Source organism: Furipterus horrens, unplaced genomic scaffold (genome assembly GCF_987537825.1).
Source record: "Furipterus horrens unplaced genomic scaffold, mFurHor1.1.pri manual_scaffold_6, whole genome shotgun sequence".
NCBI lineage: Eukaryota > Metazoa > Chordata > Mammalia > Chiroptera > Furipteridae > Furipterus > Furipterus horrens.
This window is the reverse complement of record NW_028327176.1, coordinates 3,944,867-3,965,649: the sequence shown is the minus strand read 5'-3', so window position 1 is coordinate 3,965,649 and position 20,783 is coordinate 3,944,867. Positions and strand designations below refer to the sequence as shown.

At 58.6% G+C, this 20,783-nt stretch overlaps 1 protein-coding gene across 2 annotated transcripts in view; it reads right to left on the bottom strand.

Moving 5' to 3' along the window:
* Window positions 1–20,783, bottom strand: part of HPCAL1 (hippocalcin like 1) — a 77,514-nt gene that overhangs the window by 8,410 nt on the left and 48,321 nt on the right. The window contains exon 2 of one of the 2 annotated variants that reach the window (XM_090280901.1): window positions 9,246–9,331. The exons of the other annotated variant lie outside the window; for it this stretch is intronic. The gene's annotated coding sequence lies outside the window, so the exon portion shown is untranslated. The remainder of the gene's footprint in view (window positions 1–9,245; window positions 9,332–20,783) is intronic. 2 annotated transcript variants of the gene reach the window in all.

Here is a 20,783-nt window from a genome sequence, read left to right as displayed (position 1 = left end):
AGGGCTTCCTGAAATCCTGTTGCATCATCAGTTTTACCAGCTGGATGGGCTCCAGGCCAGTGACCTGTGGTTGAGAAATCCCACTGAAAACCCCCCTGACTTCTGCACTCACCCCAGCAGCTGCAAGTTCCCACGATTCCTCAAAGCTTAAAAAGATAAAATGAGGCAAGGGAAGCAGGGAGGGATGCAGACGGAGCAAGGCACAGAAATCCCTCCCCACCTTCAGCCCCTTCCACTCTCCTTGTCCACGCTCCTGGGGCCGAAGTGCCCTGGCTGAGGCTGGGGGAAGGAAGAGGTGGAGAAGAAGAAAGAAAAGTCCCTAAGAGAATGTCCTTCCCCTTGCAGAAATGACTACTGCCATAGGAAGAGGACGTGCGGTCGTTATCCCCACACACCCACGTCTCTGAAAACACCGGTTCACCTATGTGGCTCCTCACCTCAGATGCCCAGCAAACTCCTACTCATCCAGCAAAGCCCCACTCAATGTCCCCTCCTCAGGGATGCATTTCCCAGTCCCCCTACCAACTGTTCTTCACTCTGCATTCCAACAGCATTTTTTAGCCTGTTTCTGCTAGGACCTTAACTTTCTTTACTTGTGTTTTCCCTTATTAGACTGAGCTCCTTAAGGAAAGAGAATGCCTCATCCATGCCAGGAAGAGAACCTGCTAAGCCTGCTCTAGCCTCGTGCCTTTGCCCTTGCAGTTCCCCCCACCCAGCCTGCTCTTCCTTCCCCTTGGGATCTGTTAGGGACCCTGCCTCAGTGTTCAGGCGGTCAGGTCTCAGTGAGTCTTCCTGGGGACACCCCCGAGGAATCACCTGCAACAGCATCCCAGACCTCACAGCCCAGCCCCTTCCCTGCCCCTCCTCCTGGCATTGCCCACACTTGGCACGTGGTGGGTGCATCTGTGCACCATCTGCCTCCTTGTTCTCTGTGTCCCCCCGCAGTGCGCAGAGCAGGGTCTGGCCCTGGTGGTGCTCAGCAAACGCATGGGAAATAATGGCTGTGTGTTCCCAGGGCCTGGCACACAACCCAGAGGAGTGAGGAGTGGGTTTCTTCTAGACCCTTCTTGCTCTAACATTTGAGGCCCTCCCAGTACTGGGACCCGGGAAGGAACGTCAGGGATTAGGATGGCCAAGGACATTCTGTGATTCAGACTTGGTGTTCTGGAAAGCTCCATTTACCAACACTGGCCTGGGGCGTGTCAGCCTGGGGGGATGGGGAGGTCCATTCACCGAACTGCGTCCAAGTCCTCCCTTCCTTCCTGGTAAACACACCCGCAGCTACAGGGTCCCCAGCCTGGCGGTGAGGGGAGTGGGGTGCTTACTGCCCTTGGGATCTCTCACTTGAGTGGAGCGCCCCGTTCCACCCAGCATCGCTTGACTGTTCTGGGGAGGAGCTTGCTAGCGGGATGGACATAAACAGGCCTCTGGGGGAAGAACAGGAAGGGAAAGGGGCAGGAAATGCCGAGAGGAGGCCCCTCCCTCATGGAATCCGCCTACACCACAGGAGAAACGTTTTAGGCAGGACCAGAGACAAGACCTCACAGGAGGGTGGGAACCCAGGTGAGCATCCTGGCTGCAGAGCCTGGGGTCTCCTCTGCCTGCCAGAACCTTTGTGCCTTGCTCTGAAGGTGAATTTGGGGCGGATGGCGGCAGACCTCCAAGGGCCAGGCCGGAGTAGAGGGGGAAGCCTCTGAATTTGTTCCCTGTGCTCCAAAACATTTCTGAGGCCCGCTCTGTGCTGGGCTTGGGGCCACCTGGATAACCAAGGCCCAGGGACCCTTCCCAGGGACACACAGTTCCTCCGCACAGCCCCCGAAGGCTGTGCGACAGGGGGATGATGTGCCCAGGGAGCACAGGTGAGGTCTGAGCTGGACCAGGAGTGGTGCAGGTGGGCAGCAGGGGGGAGGGGGCATGAAGAAGGCCCAGCGAGGCCACAGGGGCTAGGATATGAGCATCCAGCGTGCCTGGAACGTACACCAAGAATGCAACACTGATTGCAGCAGGAGATGGTCAAGGAAAGAGGGGACTGGAGGGTGGGGGCTTGTCACGCCCCCCAGCCTGCCCAGCAAATGCCCAAGCCCCGCAGACACACTCAAGATGAATCGACTAGTCAAGACTCAGGCACCACGTGATCGTATGTTCAAAACTCCAAAACTAAAGCAAACATGTGACTCCCCCAGCATCTCCCTCTCGGGGACCACGGGGCGGACCACAAGCTATTATTGAGCTCCTGAAAGAAATCTACGCGGCCACCGCAGGTGGGACACAGCGGACTGACGGCAGGGGCTACTCTGAGATTTCAGAGACCCCTTGCCAGCCCCTGCATGGCCCTGAGCCGCCGCGTGGTCAGCCCTGGCACACCGGCCCCTGAGCACGTGGGAGTCCGTTCCTCCTGGCTCCTGGTGTCGTCCGGCTCCGGAATGACCTGAGTGCCAGTCAAAACGGGGAAAGATCCGCCCGGCAGACGGCAGAGCGAGTCTGGCTCCTCTCTGACGCCCCTGCCCCGGATGTGAGCCACAGCCCTGCCCCAGGACCAAGCCCTCCCCAGCAGGAGGGAAGCAGACTAGAGAGCCCAACACACCCTGGAGGGGACACCGCAGATGGGCAGCCGCTGGCGGTGCCGGGCAGGGCCCTGGAGTCTGGCAGTTCTCAGTCTCAATGCTCCCCCCAGACCAAGCCTCTCTTTGCTCCTCTATAGCGTGGGACCAGAACGCCAGCTCCGGGGCTGCAATTGGGATGGTGGCCGTGCATATGAGGGACTCGCCCAGGACAGTCACTGGCCCAGGCTGGGGCTCCATCCAGCCCCTCCCCCACCCAGCCTTAAGGTCTGGGCTCTCCCTCTTAACTTCCTGGGCCTCCCTCTCCTGGACAGTGACATGGGGGTAAGGGTCCCCACCTGTTGGTGTTACGATGCAGCCGTGCGGATCCAGAAGACTGAAGGCTGTGAAAGGGCTTGGACACATTTATAGCACCAGACAAATCCACAGAGGCATTATCACAGCTTTTAAGAGCGCAGAAACCCGGGGCCTGCTTAATGAGCTTAATCACAGCATCAAACAGCCAGGCCAGGGGGCAGGAGGCTGAAGCCAGAGAGATTCTCGGTTCTCGTTTGCACACCCGGGTGGGCAGAGAGCCTGGGGTTCCCGCGGCCCAGACATGGTGGGCGGGGGATGGGGTGGGGGCGATCAGTGAAATTCCAAGTCCTATTCCTCACAGAGGACATGAGGGAAAGGATGGAAGAAGCCCAGGCCGCCGACCACGAGGCCGGGCCCTCAGCCGGCCCACACCGCCCGGGCGCAGGACGGGCTGGGGGCCACCGGGCACCACAGACTGTCACCCGCAGGGCAGGCGGAGGGCTCGTCTCTACAGGCAGCGCGTGTCCTGGGCAGCCTGCGGCTTCCGATGGGCGTGGGCCCGCTATAAGGGGTGCGTGGGGTTGTGTGTGCGGGGCCGCTCCCCGGGGCACGGGCCGGGGGCTGCAGGGGCCGAGGGGAGCCCACGCCACACGTCACACACACCGTGCACACCACACGGCCCACGCCACACGCCACACACACCGTGCACACCACACCGCCCACACCACACACACCATGCACACCACACCGCTGACGCCACACGCACCGTGCTCACCACGCCGCCCACGCCACACACACCGTATACACCACACATACACACCACACCGCCCACGCCACACGTCACACACACCACACACATGCATAGCACACCACCTATGCCGCACGTCACACCACACACATGCATAGCACACCACCTATGCCGCACGTCACACCACACATGCATAGCACACCACCTATGCCGCACGTCACACACACCACATACTACACATGCATACCACACATTCACCGTGCGTACCGCGTGCGTACCATGCATACACCACCCATGCCATGTCACATACCACACCCCACACACACCATGCATACCACACCGCCCACACCACACACCACACACCATGTACACCACACCCCACGCACACCAGACCACACAGACTACGCACCACACACACACACACACACACACACACACACACACACACACACACACACCCTGCCCCGGGGGAGCGCTGACTGTCTGGAAGCCTCAGCCTTCCCGGGCTCCCGGTGCGGGAGAGCCCAGGCCTGGGGGCTGCTCCCAAGGCAAAGGCCCCCCACCGCAGAGGCGTGGGGAGGGACTCGGGGTTCCCTCCTAGGAATCTTCTCAGAGAAGCAGCGTGGGCCACGCTTACCGTTCACACGTCACTCACCCTCCCACAACCCTTCACACCCCCGCTAAGCTCGCACGGGTATTTCATGCACAAGGAGCCAGGGAGTGAGAGGGGGCAGCTGTGGGCCTGCTGTGAAGAGAAGTGTCAAGGGGCCGGAGCCGCCTGGGAAAACGGGCCTGGGGACAGGGTCAGGAGCAGCATTCCTGGAGGAGCCCGCTGCACACGAGGGGGCGTGAGTGCGTGGGAGATCGCGGGGTGCCAGGGAAGGGCTGGTGCGGGCCCGCGCTGGGGAGGCGGCGGGGCCGGCCTCCGCACTTTGTCCTGGGGACCTGCCTCGGCTTCGGTGACCCAGGCCCGCGGCTCTGGGGAGACCACGACCAGCACGTGCCTCGTCCTGCTCCCTAGGCACCTTCATGCTCAGGGACGGGACTGACGACGTGACGGTACAGACGAGGACAAGCCAGTATGGAACAAACGGACAGATCAACGAACGTCCTGGGGGCGCGGGGAGGGGAAAGAAGGAAAAGTAGCATCAAACCTATGAATTCTGTCTAATCTCTTGAAGGACAGTTCAAATTTGTCGTCTTAGTCCAAAGATACTTGAGAAAGGCGCCTGTGAATTCTTTTTCAGGTAAGATGGCAGGTAGGCAGATGAGCGGGTGTTTGTAGTGGACAGGTAAGAACTGGCTGTTATTAGCCCCGGCTGCTGTGGCTCAGTGGATTGAGCGCCAGCCTGTGAACCGAAAGGTCGCTGGTTCGATTCCCAGTCAGGACACGTGCCTGAGTTGTGGGTCAGGGCCCTAGTTCGGGGAGCGTGAGAGGCAGCCTATCGACGTCTCTCTCACACGTCGAAGCTGCGAAGCTCGCTCACTTAGCGGGGATTTACGTCCCTCCGCACGGGATCCCTCCTGGCAGACCTCGCGCTTAGCTCTTTCCCCAGGAGATGGCAGGACGCGAAACTTCTGCCATCTGCCAGCTTCCTACTTGGGTGGTGACTAAATCTTCAATTCACGGGCTCAGATGAACGAGGCTGGGCCACACGCGAAGATCTCTCGGATAGAAACGGTCTGTAAGCAATGTCACCATAAATGTTAGACTTCGGTGTTTTGAAGACACCGAAGGGGTCCTGTGTCCGCGGGGCAGGGTCCACTCAGCGGGGCGGGGTGCCCACGGCTGAGCCCACAGAGGGACGGCTGTGGCCAGATGCCTGTCTGGTATCACTTAGGCCTCAGCACGCCAATCCAAAACATTTCCTTTTGTGTTTTTACGCTTGGGAGAAAACTTCCAGTGAATCATCTCATATGCTTTTTGACTCATGTTTAATATCTTTGGGAAGAAATAAAAACAGTAAGTCATTCTCAATAAAAATGGCATCAGTCAGGCTGAAAGGCCCGGCGCATGGACGGCCCCCTGCCAGCTGCCCTCGGAGGCCTCGGCAGCTCCAGCCATCGGCGTGGTTACAGGGTTTGTTTACAATCAGGAGTGAAGACGGCTCATAAAAGCTGCGTCTTGCCGTTTTTCAAAGCACAATGCCAGAGCCATAGATTCTGCAGGGACAGAACTCACACACAGGAAGGGTCAACACACATCCGTGAGCACCTACTAAGTGACCATCACAGTGCTGAGTGCCGGGGTGACAGAAGCGTGTGAGATGCCCTCGAAGCACTTACAGCGGGGTTGGGGAGGCCAGGCACGAGTTTCCTCTCCTCTGCACCGAGTGACCCTGCTCGGAGCCAGGCACTGTGCTCAGGTGCCGGAGGGCAGAGTCAACAGAGCTGGCTGGGACCAAGGTCCCCTCCTGACCCCTTTCCCCAAGGACCTAGAGCTGAGACCCATTCACCCAGGGCCTGGCGAGGAAAACCCCAGGACGGATGAGCCCAGGGCGTGGAATACAGGAAGGCCTCAGTAACTGACGACAGGAAGTCGGGAGGTGGGGGGGGGAGGATGCTCTGGCTTATGTGGGGGCTGCCCCCGGAAAAGCCCCAACCCCTCGGCAGGTCCAGCGGTTTCCCAACGGGTCTGTGGGCCACGGAGCCCTGTTCCGTGTGCCTGGAGGACCCCACTCCCCGCCACCCCCGGCCTCCGAGTTTCCAACCAGGGACTCCCCGACCCAGACTGTCTCTAACTTCAGTGAAAGCAAACATTCATCTGTTGGGCATGTTCCCACTGCATAGCTGCTGAGCTAGGAATATGCACATGGGGTCTGACAAGTCTGAGAATATTCGAGGGGGCAGCAGGACAGAAGACGGGGACTCAGGGCTGCCCTGGAATCTGGGCCCTGTATACACGCATGTGCATGCCCCCAATACAAGTGTGTGCCCAGTTTGTGCATGCCCCCAGTGTGTGTGCCTGTGCGTGCCCACAGTACATGTGTGTTTGTGTGCCCAGTGTATGCCCAGCATGTATGTGCATGTGCCCACTATGTGTGTGCTCAGTGTGTGCGCATGTGTGCCCAGTATGTGTGCCCGCATGTACGTGCCTACAGTTTGTGTGCGTGCATGTGTGCCCGCAGCGTGCGTGTGCACACACACAGACGTACGTGTCTGCCCACAATGCTGGCCAGGCAGGACCTGCCCTGTGGCTGAGGGCTGACGGGAGTGCCCACAGGAAATGATACTGCAAAGTCGTCCAGAGTCACTCTAACAGTAACCCTCACCTTACAGTACGGGAGGGATTTCCCCTCGCCTCGGCGCCGCCCCACGCCACCGCAGTTCACACCTGGCGGGCCGGGTGCCCCGGGGCTCTGCAGACCGGTGAGCACTCGGGGGGCCACCAGCCCAACATCCAGGACGGATCGGGATTGTGCCCTCCTGGCCTTCTTTCCTGCAGAACTCCAAGGCCCCATGCCCCTGCTAATCTAACATCTTCCGGAACTACGGAGAAACAGATCTCTGTGAGCAGCAACTACCTCTGACATGTACGAGGAGGGGTCACTGTTTAAAGGACCCGGCGGTCCGTCGTGGGGTGCAATTCTGGCCGCACTGCTTATCACTTGTTTTCTCGCTGGGTTAGCATTTCGGGGGTCCTGCCTCTCAGGTGAGACCCCTCCCGCACACACCTGTCTGGCCCATCTCTGACCCCCACTCGCTCGTCCTCCCCAGGGACACCGAGCTTCCTGCTGCTCCTAACGTCTCGGGCGCCCTCAGCACTGGCAGCTCCTCAGATCTAAAGCCGCGTCCTCGCCTCTCCCGGGTGTTGGCTCGAAGCCCTTCGCAGCGAGGCCTTCCCTAAGCCCTCCACCCGAAACCAAACTGTATTCCCCGTCCTACTTCATATTTTATTGAGTTCACAATCTCTGCCCGCCGCTGGAATGCGAGGTCCTGGGGGCCAGGCCTTATTCTGGCTTGTTCCCCATAGAGCCGGGAAGCTTCCCGGCCGCGCGTGTATCAGCAAGTACGTGTGGAATCTATGAACGCATGACTGTGGCGGGGAAGTAGGGGAGGCTGGGACCCACGGCTGCAGGGGCCCGCATTTACCATCCCCTGATCCAGGACACCCATGTTCATGTGCCAGAACTGCCATGTGATTCCCAGAGCTCTTCATCTCTTGGTGGTGGTGGTGGTGGCAGCGGGGTGGGGACAGGTCATGGAGTGTTTGCCGTGTGCGCACTGAAATACCCGGGGCCTCGGCATGAAAGAGACGCTGCGGACCACCTCCTGCGCCCCTCTGAACGCCCCGCCTGCTCCAGCATCCAGACACCTGGCCACTAGCCTTAGCCGGACCCACCTGGCCAGGGCGCTGCCCCGTGCACCTGCTCCAGCCCTTGCGTCTTCTGCCAGGCCACGTGCGTGCGGTGATGCCCGGGTGGCACGCAGCCCGGTTGCTCCCTCCCGCCTCCCAGCTCCAGTCTGTAGGGCCAGTGGGAGGAAACGAGCTACAGTTAATCCTGGACCAACACGGGTTTGAACTGCACAGGTCCATTTTTTTGTGGATTTTTTTTCAATAAATATACAGTTGGCCCAGCTGGGTTTTGCACATGCAGAGTCAACCAACTGCAGATTTTATCAACTTCACATTGAAACCAGGATTTTTGACCCGCAGTTGGGAGTCCGTGGATGTGGAAGGCTGACTGATTCTAGGCACTGCTCCGTTATGGCGGGAACGTGAGCATCTACAGATTTTGGTATCCGTGGGGTTGGGGGGTGGGTCCTGGAGCCGATCCCCTGTGGACACTGAGGGCCCGTATTTAAGTTTGGGGGAGTCAAGAGCTATAAGCTGATTTTTGACTGTGGAAGGTGGGAGCCCCCAACCCCTGAGTTGCTCAGGGGTCAGCTGCAGTGAAAGCAGTGCCTTCCACATGAAGCTGAGTCTGTTTTCTTTGGGGAGAGAAGCCCAGACTCACCACCGATCTGTCCCTGGAGGCACACGCACGTGTCTGGGACTCTGGTCCCAACCAGCAAGCACCTTCACAGAGGTGAGCAGGAGACCGGGGACAAGGCGGGGTGCACAGTGGGAGAGACACCCGCCCCTCAGGAGGATCAAGGTGGGAGGTACACCCCCCTATCCAGAGAGAGAGGGAGCCCCACCCAGGGGAGGTGGCTTCCTGGGACAGTCAGCAGGACAGCCTTGGCCCTGGACGCTGGGCGCTCAGTCTGCAGCGTCCGTGTGGGTGCGCCCGCAGCCACGTGCTGCCGGGTGCCCGTCACCTGAGTTCCAGAGCCACACCCCTGTTGGGGTCCTCAAATGGAACTGGCAACCTGCCACTTGTCTCCCCCCTCGCTGCCCCCCCTACACACACCGCTATCACCCTGGGCTCCCAGCAACCTCTGGAATTAAGGTGGTAACGTGACATTTCAACGGGTTTGGGGTCTCAGCCTTGTGGCATGGCGCGAAAAGGTCACTCCTTCTGGGTGGGAATTACAAAGAGGCACCCTCTGCCTCTGGGGCCTAGGAAATTCTGGAGCACTGAGGCGGGCTCTCCTGGGCTGGGCTGAGACCCCAATGGCCCCTCCTCTGAACCCGCCCCCCACGGCGGCCCCACCCCATACCCCCCAGGCCCGTCAGGCCTCCAGGAGTGACTTACCCAAAGCCAAGGGAAGGCGGAGGCCCAGCAGGGATCAGAACCTCAGAGGCTGGCTCCGGACCTGGGCGGGACCACTAGACCATGCCCTGGAAGAGGGGAGCACGGGTCACTCGGCTGCGGACGCCCAGCCCACGGCCCCCGCCTTTCCCTCCAGGCGCTCCCATGGGCCTGTGGGGGTGCCACGGCTCTCACCAGTCCCCCGCTAGGCACAGGAAGGCCCTGGCCTCCGTCCAGCTGTTTAGGACAGGGGCCATGGCACGTGCACCCCCACACCAGGAGGGAGAGAGGCCACCACGGCAGTAACAGAAGTCCCCCCAACCTCCCCGAGAGATGCTGGGCATCCCTCAGGTGGGGCCGGAGCCAGAGCGAGGCGTGACCTGTGGCCTCTGTGGTCCACACACTGGGTTCAAGGTCTGGCGGCACTACGGAGCCGCTGCGGCCTGTCCCGCCTCCACCTGCAGCCTCACCTAAGTCTCTGACCCTCAGGATCACGCGACGGGCCACCTGCCACAGTGCAGGCTCAGAAGCACCCACAGCCAAGCCCTGGCCCCACTTCCAATGAACAGTCAGACAGCATCACAACCAACAGGCTCAGCGGCCAGCTCAGTGACAGGTGACAGCGTTCGCATCCACACAGACACCTTCCATCACAGCCCAGCCTGCCTCACTGAGACGCATGCCGCTCTCACAGGGGAAGTACTGGGTGGCACGGGTCCCAGGTGTCACTCTGCCTCTGAGTGGCCCCGGGACAGGCACCCCCTGTGGTCCCTGCCATTCGGGTGTCCCACCTGTGACAGGGTGGGTGGGCTGAATGCCCTGGAGGCTGGGCCGGCGGGGACACAGGCTTCCTCGCAGGAGGGGCTCCTTCACTCCTGGGGCCTGGACGGCTCTGGCTCCCAGGCTGCGTGGGAAACTGTCTCGCTCTATCGCTAAGCCACGGGGGCTCCCCGGCCACCCGCCCTCCTGTGGCAGATAAAGATTACAGTCCTTGCTCCAGACAGACTCAAGTAGCAGAAGCCATCATGCAGAAATAATTGTGTTATGTCTGGTGGCTCTAGCGATTGTCATACAAATGGTCACATTTCTTCCTCTCCAGGAGAGCAAACTGCGGAGGCCTGGGTGATTCAGACTGACCTGCTGGGCACCTCAGGGAGGCTCTTGGTGACATCCTTTCCCCCAGCACTTGGGAGAGAAGAAGTAGAAGGCAAAGCCTTGGGAGGGTCACACTCCAGTCACACAGCAGCGCCTTGTCCTGGCCCCCCTCCAAGGCCCAGTTCACAGATGCTTTTCTCCCGGGGGCCCTTCCTCATCACCCGACCTCCCAGGCCTAAGGCACCCTCCTCCCCTAGGTCTGGGGTCTCCAGCGGTGGCTGGGGCAGTGACCGGTCTGACACAGGGCCTCAGGAGAGCAGGGAAGAGAAACACAGAGCGCCGTGTGGACAGACGGCCCGGGCTCACATCCCAGGTCGCCCATGTCCTAGCTGGGTGACCCTGGCCCGTCATTTAACCGCTTAGCACAGAAAATGGAGATGAGCATCCTGCCGAGCTCATCCAGTTCCTGTAAAGATTAAATAGCGTGTACCCCCCAAATTGCTTAGCACACAGAACTCAATCAATGCCGGCAATGACGGAAAGCAGAAACGGGCCCTGGAAAGATGCTGGAAGAGCCTAGGCCAGCTAGAAAGGTACAACCTACTGCAGCAGGCACAAGAACTAGACAAGCTGAAATGCAGATTTACAGTTGCCAGGAACAATGCAAAAGTCACAGGCCAGAACCCCCACACCGTCAAAACCCGGGTGGAACTCTGAATCCCCAGAACTGAACCACTAATATACGGCGGTTGATTAGAAGCCATACAATTACATGAACGATCCGCTAACGTGTATTTTGTACATTATGTGTATTATATAGCGTACTCTTACCATAAAGTAAGCTGGAGAAAAGGAAGTCTTAGTAAGGAAGTTACAAGAAAGAGAAACTATATTTACAGGACTGTATAGTATCAACACCATATGTTTACATTGCCTGTTTACAAGTTCAGCAACATTGATGGATACAAAGTCAATATACAAAAAGGTAATTGAGCGCCGGCAGGTGTGGCCCACTGGGCTGAGTGGTGATCTGTAAACCAAAAAGTAATTGTACGGCCATACATTTGCAGTGAAAATTCAAAAATGACATGAAGAAAACCTCTGCATTATGAATAGCATCAAAAAGAATAAAAGACACAGGAACAAATTTAACAAAAGATGTGCAGAACTTACACTCTGAAAACTACAAACCACTGTGGAAAACATTTATTTTAAAGATCTCAATAACTGGAAAAGTGTCACACGTCCGTGGATCAGAAGACTTAACCTTGTCAGGAGGGTGCTGCCCCGCAAGCCGCTCTATAGGGTCGAAGCGTTTCCCAGGTTACTCCTGCGTAGACATTGACAGGCTCCCTCTAAAACCCCGAAGGACTGCAGAGGACCCAGAACAGCCAAAACAGTCCTGAAACAGGACAAAGGGGGGCCCACAGCTCTCCATTTCAAAACAGAGTACAAAGCACCCATCATTAAGACAGTGCGGTACTGGCGTGGGACAGATGGACAGACCCACGAAACAGATTCGAGAGTCAGAAATAAACCCATGTCTCTATGGCCAACTGATTTTCATCGGGTGTGGCAAGTCCATCCAGGCGGAAAGAATATCTGTCTGACCAACGGCGCCGGGACAGCTGGACGCCGGGCAGAAGAACGGAGTTGGACCCTCACCTCACGCCACACACAAAAATGAGCTCAGAATCAATCGCAGGCCTAAACATTAAGAACTGAAACTGTAAAACTCTTAGAAGGAAACACGGGGTAAATCTCCGCGCTCTCGGATTGGGCGGTGGGTTCTTACATAAGAACCAAAGGCTCAAACAACCAAAGAAAAGACAGATACATGGGACTGCATTAAAATTTAAAACTTGTGCTCCCGAGAACACAGTCAAGAATATGAAAACAGAACCTACAGAATGGGTGAGAATGTATCTGATAAGGGACTTGTATCTATGATATATAAAGAACTCTTCCAACTCAGCAGAAAGACAAATAACCCCATTAAAAAATGATCCAATGACTTAAGTAGAAATGTCTCCAAAGAAGATATACGAGGGGCCAATAAACACACGAAAAGATGCTCACCGCCATTAGCGATCAGAGAAATGCAAACCAAAACCACAGTGAGATAGATACCACTTCACCCCCGCGGAGATTTCTAGAATCGACACGTCAGACCCATGCAAGTGCCGGCGAGGGCGTGGGGAAACCAGTCCCTGTGCACTGCTGCTGGGAACGGGAATGGCGCAGCCCCTCTGGACAACAGACTGGCGGGTCCTTAAATGATCGAACCTACAGTGACAATAGAGCCCAGACACTCCACTCCTAGGTAAGTACCCAACACACATGAAAACATGTTCACACAAAAACTTGTACACGATGTTCACTGCATCAGTACTCATGAAAAGCGACGGGTGGAAACAAACCAAGTGTCTGCCAAAGGATGAACTGGAAAAGCAGAATGTGGTCTGGTCCTGCCATGGAGTACCGCTCAGCCATGAACAGAAACGAAGTACTGGCCCGGCCGGGGCTACAGCAAAGCAGAGCCTTGAAAATATTAAGTGAAGAAGTCAAACCCCAGAGAACAAATACTGTATGAGTCCACCGCATAAAATGTCCAGAACAGGAAATCTAAAGACAGAAAAGGTAGACTCGCGGCTTCTTAGGGCTGGGGCCCGGGCGGCGGGGGGCCATGAGGTGACGGCTCCAGGGTACGGGGTTTCTTTTGGGGGTGATGGAAATAATCTAAAATTGACTGCAGTGATGGGGGTGCATCTGGGTGAATATAATAAAAATCTCTTGATTCCTTGGAGTGAACTGTGTGGCATGTAAATTATATCTCAATAAAGTTGTTTTAAAAAAGGAATCTCCGCCAGTGCTCCTGAACTGCTCTCCCCCAGGGGTCAGAGGGCAAAGAGCGGGGTCACAGGGGCGGGGAGGCAAACCCCGGGGTTTCCCAGCGCTGCCACCAGGGGACATCCGGGCCTCTGCGCTCATCACCCCAGCTGACCGCGAGGATCCGGCAGCCTCAGATCCAGGGGTCTGGCCCGGTGCATGACGTGCGTTAGGTGCAGGGACAATCTGAGGAGCCCACAGCCCAGTGGGTACACTCAGGTGTGTGCCAGGTGTCAGGGTGGCCAGGAGACACAAGCTCTCAGATCTCTCTGCAGTCACGGGGCTCGGGGGCAGCCTCTTGGTGCAACACTAGGTCCCAACCATAAGGAGCTTCCAATGACCTGTCGGCTCAGTTCCCAGAACGGCAGCAGGCAGCCACCCCAGGGCACTGCAGTGGCCCCCTAAGAGGTTGGGTTCTAGGGCCATTTCTGGGGTCAGTTCCTCCTCAAGTGGCCCAGGCATGGAGGGGCTCATTGCCCATTGTCCTTGCTGCCAGCTCTCGGGAGGAGCAGCTAGAAATGCACCTTCTTCCAGACTGGACGCCCCCGGTGCCCGGGCACACACGCAGACTCTGATCTGTCCCCTGCCCGCCCACACCAGGGCACGCGTGTGCTCGAGAGATGACAAATCATTGTAATATACCCTGAAATCCAACTTCACTAGGAAGCAAAGCCCCTGAGGGAGAAAACTACAGTGAGGTCCAGGTCAGAGCTGGGTGGGGTGGCGCTGTGGTCTCAGGGTGACTGATTCCACCACAGACCCCAGGAAACGAGGGCAGCGGCGCGCAGAATACTGTCACGCAGACGTTCTGCACAATGGCCGCTCTCCGTAGCCGCATTCTCTTCCGCTGCGCGACTCCAGGACTGAGTTAGGGGGGGCTGCGTGTTCTGCACATGTCACCGAGGTGGGGTCCTGCCTGGGAACAGCCACAGAACACACTGTGGAAGCCAAGCAGAGCAGGTGAGCCCACCTACGCTGCAAGATTCACCCCAGGGGGCCTGGCTGGAAAGGACACCTGACGCGACAGCGAACTAAGCCCCGAGCCCTGCGTGGCCGTGACCAGGGCCCAGAACCAGCCCTCTGGTCACCTAGGGCATCGGGTGCCGGCCAAGCACGTTCCCGTACACATCCACTCCCGTGACCAGTGTATCTGAGCTCTTGTCGCCAAAGGAAGCGACCCTCCCCAGCCACTCTGGGGGTGTATTTATTAAAGGTGACCACACAGACCTCAGGACCCAGGAATTCAACTCCTTGATCTGGTCCCAACAGGAAGATGGACCCACGTCCACCAGACACGTACAAGAATGCTCATGGCTGCCCAACTGATGACAGTCCCTGCCAGGAACTGTCTCAATGTCCATCTGCAACAAAGCGACAGACAGACGATAGTGTGTCCACCCAATGGAAGAGCAGAGGGCCACCAGAATGAACCCCTACGAGGCGCAGCACAGATGACTCTCCACACGCAACGCCGAGGGACACGGCCAGACGCGAAGGCCACAGGCTGCGGTTCCCTTAGCGGGAGGAATGAAAACAGGCACCCCGGGTGGGCGGGGATGGAACGCAAGGCAAGGGCTACTGCGCGGGGGGGGGGGGGGGGGGGTCACCACCAGAAAGGGCCGTGGGGGCCTTATGGGCGCTGGCTACACAGATTCGCTCATTTTGTGAAAATTCAACCCGCTGTAAGCTTATAAGACGCGCACTTGAATGCACGCCAGTCCCTCATCAATAAAGAGATAAAGGAAGCGAGGCACCTGCCCTCGTCCCTGCCCGCCCTGTGCCCCACCCGGGCTGAGGAGCGCACACTCCTTTGTAAGCACAACGCTGTGGAAGGACGGAAAACCGGACCGCACTACCTCTGGGCTCCACTGGGACGCTGCCCGCGCGTCAGCCGCCTGCAAGCAGGTGCCCGGGCCGGAGCACAAAGGCATCGGAGCCTGGGGGACGAACCAGGTTCTCCCGCCTGAGCTACTTACTCAGCAGCCGACTGCCTTCAGCTGCCTGTCTGTGACGGAGGGATAAGTCAGCTGAAAACACAAATGAATTATTCATTTCCCACAAGTGAGCAGCACTGTGCTCCCGCCCCAGCTACCGCACCACAAACACCCAAAGGCTCATGAACCCCATTAGCAACACCGCTGGGCAAGCAGACGCCGCGTTCCGCCGTCACCCGGCACGTAGGCAGCTCTCACTGGGATCTGCCCACACTGCCTTCCATCCTGCAACGCGAGTGAAATCAGCACAGTGTCAAATGGAAAATCACAGCCGGCCCGGCCAGCGGGAGGCGGGGCTCCGGAGCAGAGTGCATGTGCCCCGAAGGAGTCAGTTCCCGGAGCTGCCTCTCACCCACAGCCCCCCCACCCCCGCCCCCAGTGCTCCCTCCAGGGTCTGAATCGCCTTCCAGGTCAGGAACACAAGCCTGGAGTCAGAGAACGCAGGTTCCTGGGCCCAGACGCCCTCCAGGGTGCGGCCCGGACGCAGCACGTCTGACAAGGGCCCCGGGCAGAGGCCACCAGGAGAAGGGGCTGGGGTCCTGGAGGAGCCCTGGAGCCATCACAGCTCGGCTGGCCTCCCAGGGCGGGCAGCCCCGTCAGGGTCTCAGCGTCTGGGGCTCCAGATGCTCCAGTGGGTTTCCGATGACAAGAAGGAACATTTGCAAAGCCACTGTCACGCACTAGCACTCAGCAGAGGCCACTCACGGAGGCGTCTCTGCATGGCCTCTGGTCTCCATTTCCCTATCCCTGACCCCAGGCTGCTCAGCTCTTTCCCAGCTGGGAAGAGAAGTCGGTGAGTTTTTTAAAGCCTGCCCCGCTCTGGCCCACCGACAGGCTGCTTCCTGCGCTTGGAACCTCTGTCCCTTCCTATCCCGCTCCCCATCCTCCGTGAGGACGCCCCCAAGCTCCTGGCTTCTCACTTCCAGCAGGGCACTTGGCTGGGATTTGGGATCTGTGCCTGTAGCCCCACAAGCGGAGAACAGCAGAGGGGACGGGGTCTTCACGGGAGCCCAGCTCACCGCCGGGCACACAGCCGCAGGGTCAGTGTGGGGGGAAATGGTGAGCACATGACTCAACATACAGCACGCTTTGTCCTTGCAGAGCTGTCCCGTCTGATGGGAGGGTGTGGGCTCTGTCCCTCGGTCCCTGTCTTTCCACAGGGGGTCTTCTGCAGGGACAACACCGGCAGCCTTCCTGCCCTGGCCCAACCTTTCTGACCTGACTCAAGAAAGCACGCTTGCCCATCCAGACTGCCAGCAAAAAGGCGTGTGTGCGCGTGCGTGTGTGTGTGTGCGCGCATGCACATATGTACTCAGTGGTTCTCAACCGGGGCGGCCACCTGACATCTAACGGGTGGAGGCCGCCGGCGCTCTGACCATCCTCCCGAGTGCTGGACACCCTCCCATGCAGCAAAGGGTCACGAAGCCCAAAACGTCAGCAGTGCCGAGGAGAGGCCCCGACAGGAGCATGTCCCCTGTGGCACCTCTCCACTGGGGACAGAAGCCAGTGCAAGGGGAGCGCCGACAGAAACACACCCTCGTTCCCAAGTAAAGGGCCACCGTCCCTGCGGGTACAGCGCCTCCCACACAGCCGGCGCCGTGGACGGCCAGCCCAGGACGCCCGCACGCCCCCCGCCTCCCACAGGGAGGGGCTCTCAGAGACGGGGCTGCAAGGGAGAGTGTCGTGGGGCCTGCCGTGTGGCGGCAGAAACAGGAAGACGGGGAGCAGCGACGGCGGGCACCCCCGTCCCACACAGGAGTGGGGACAGAACAGCCGGCCCTTGGGGTAGCGTTCCGCACTTCTGAGCCCTGCCTTCCGTCCGATCACACCGCACGGGGTCTTCCCGCAGAGCACGGTCCACGCTGTCCTGTCGGAGAGCGCTGACGCGGGTCTGGGCGGCACGGGAGCTCCGGCAGGAGCCTGTACGGGGTGTCGGACACCCCGAGTTGCTCAGAGGCCAGGCAGGCTGACACGGGCCGTCCCTCGTTGCTGCCTGAACGGTCAGCGTCCACACCGGAGGCCAAGCCTCCGTGCGGAGGGAAGAACCCACTCCGTGCAGTGTGCCGGGCAGTCCAGAGGGCGCCACGCCACTGCCACCTACCCGTCCCCACGCGGAAACCCAGGCCCGAGGCTTACAGAAGCCACCGCCCGGGCCGATGCCCGGTCCCTGGGCCACTCCTGCTGGGGCTCAGCGGAGTCAGGCCAGGACTGTTGCTCAAAGCACACTGAATCCTTAAGGAGCCCTTATGAAGCCCGCGGACCGCGCCTTGCTCATGACCTACCTGCTACGTCAGTTACGTGCACCTCCCAGGCGGGGCCCCGCGGGGCACCTAGATACTCAGACGGGGGGGCAGCAGCCCCCATGAGGACGTGGCAGTGACCCCGGGGACCCAGGCCAACGAAGGCGCCAGTGGTTCCCACATCTGACCCTGCTTATTAGGGTGGAAGGCTAGTCTTTGAGCTGAAGTTGAAGTCTCACTGGTGCATTTTTTTTCTCTTATTTAAAACACATATAACTGAACTCTTAGTAGGAGCCAGCATCGGCCCAGGGGCCCAGGGGCAGCAGCGACCCCAAACAACTGCCTTCCAAAGAGCCCACAGAAGTGCCCTAGGAGGTGAGGGGGCAAAGTGGCACTGCCAGGAGGGGGGTGACTGCAGGATGCTGGGTGAGGAGCACCGCAAGGCATCAGTCCTCCTGAAGGATCTGGGAAGGCTTCTTGGAGGAGGTGACACCTAAACAGAGACATGAAGAATGAACCAGAGTCACCTCTGCAGAGAGAGCAGGAAGAAAGGTGGAGGGGTGGGGTTTAGGGAGCAGCCTTGCCAGGGTCTCCCCAAGAAGCTTCCGCACCCAGGCAAGGACAGGCACTCCTGTGACATGCCACAAAGGGGAGTGGGCTGGAGTCAGCAACCCCAGCTCTCCTGTGAGAGGTGCCGGAGGGCACCAGAGCTAGGGAGGCCTTCGCCCAGGTGCCTGCAGGTCTGGCCCGGATGGAAGAAGCGCAGGGACTGATCATACTAAAGACGCAAACAGCAAACACTGATCCACCCCCACCGTGCCGCGGCAGAGCCAACGTCAATGCTCTCTGGTTCTCAGGGCTGCATGCCCACTAAGAGGGCAGGCTGGTACCCAGGGCTCTTCCGCAGACCTGCCCACACACCTCGTGCCAGCCCCAGAGTGTAGGAGCCTGGCGTCTCCAGACCGGGCCTCGTGCACTTCCTGACTGAGAGCTGGGTGTCTTCCATTGCTAATCTGTGCAGCGGGAGGAAAGTCACCCCAGAGTGCACCACCAACGCTCGGCCCACTCAGCACTGTGGGCGCTTGTACACTTAGGGCTGGGCAGAGCTTTCGGGGTGATTACGATTCCTGTACGTACCTCCAGGTGGGCACAGCCAGGAGTCCCCCTGTCCTTCCCTTAAGAGGGCACCCCTACCTCCCGCAGCGTGGCCCGGAGGACCCAGAGCCTGGCTCGCCCCTGGTTCCAGTTCGGTGACTGATCCACGCGAGCCTGCGAGCTCCCACAGCTGATCACGGTTTCCTCACTCACAGACGAGCGAGTCCATCCTTACACCGAGGGGCAAAGCGGGCCTGCAACCTGCTAGATTTCACCTCATTTTCTGCTCATCCTTTCAACCTCCCAGAGCTTCTGGAATTTAATATCGGTCCAGTTTTTTATCCTCAGCCAATCTGATGTACACGCCACGTCCCATAAAGCGGCGGATGAAAATGCTGTCAACGGTCAGGGCAAATGACACAGCATCTGTCACGAGACATCCGAGAGCCAATGTCACCAGCACTGAAGGCCTTGCTGGGGGCTGGGGGAGCTGGGTATCCGCCTGTCACTGAGGTTGCCTAAATCCCACCGCTCAGCTTCCGTCACCTCCGCGCCCCGCTGAACTCAGAAGGCTGGGTGCCTGGCTCCCCTCCCGCAGCCCTGCCCACTCAGAAAGGAGGCCCACTCTGTGCTCTGGGTGCCCATGCGTGGCCCCTTCAAAGTAACTCCCACCACGAACACCTGGCTCATCGTCACAATCTTTCCGAGAAACACACAGAAAGGAGGAGGCAGGGTTGCTGGGAAGTGAGAGGACCTTCAGATCTGGTCTCTGGATGTCCGGCTGCACCTGCTCAAGTGGACAGGCCTGCGCAGTAGAGACTCGAACACGCTGCCAGTAGACGGAGGCAGAGTGGTCAGGTGGGGAGGACACAGGGGTGGCACCCGGTCCCAGGTCCCTGCTCTGCCCTGGTGTTCCCGGGAGGTGCCGAGGGCCCAAAGATCACCTTCCAGGGACAGAGAAGGCCGGGCTGGATCATGTCCACATCCAAAACCTTCTGATACCAGCCATTAAAAATCAGGTTTGCAAACACTTTGAACAGCACAGGAAAACGGGGATACGATACAAAATAGATACGTGGGGTGTGAGGCGGACATGCCGCCAAGGACGCCACTTCTGTGTGTCTCTGCCCCTTTGTAGATAAATATGGGCTAGAAGGGACAATCCCAGGCGCTGGCTCTGATTTCTCTGAACTATGGAACTGGGGGTTACACTTGTCTTCTTCTCTGCTGCAGTTTTCACCTTCTGACAATGGGCACTGAACACGTAGAACCGGATCAAAAATATTTTGGAGGACGTACTCCTCCGCCACAGGTGCACATCAGACGGCAGCCTCGTCCAGCCGCCGCGTCCTGCACCGACCTCCCCACGGAGCCTTCTAGAAGGACCAAGCGCTGATAAGTGATAGTGCATGCCCAGGAGTGAAATACGGCCCAAGCCTGCAAAATCGGGCCACAAAGGACCACTTTAATAAAATGGGAAAAGGTATTCAATAAGTTATTATGTTAAACAGGTTACATCACAGTCTCGCTCGGGGGAACTTAAATTTGGGGGCATCCAGAGAGCAGGAAAGGTAAGACAGGGTGACGTGGGGCTGCCCGGCCCGGCTGGGGGTTTATTTCCTCATTCAGACTTGCAGAGTTTCCAAAAGTCCTCTCTCCGCCTTGCCTGGGGTCCGCCACGCACACTGCCTCCAGATATCACCTTATTAATGAGGGGTGCCACCACCCTCTTACCTAGAATGGCAAGACCCTCCCTCTAACACCCCCCACGCCCCAGGGTCCTGCTCAAGTCCTTCCCATGGCTCGTGGCCCCGGACACTCGCTGTCACGGGCTTACTTATCATGTTGACTCCTCGTCCCCCCCACTACACGTGTGCTCCTGAGGCAGGCTTGTTATTTTGTATTAATTTTCAGGCCTATCCTCAGGGCCTAAAATGTGCCTGGCACATAGCAGGCACCCAATGAACACCCGCTGAATGGTGAATGCACACCTATCACCTTCGTAATAGAAAAAATTAGCAATGGCAGAATGTTTTCATGCCATTTTTTTTCTCTTCATCTGCGTCAGGCACATTCCTCCTTAATGCCAGACCCGGGTATTTCACATGCTTTGTCGGCATGAAGAAGGGGGTCTTTTATTGCGAAGTTTTTTAAGGTGTAATTTACATACAATAAAACTCGCTCATTTAAGTATACAGGTCAGCGAGTTTCCATGCGGTGTGGCCAGC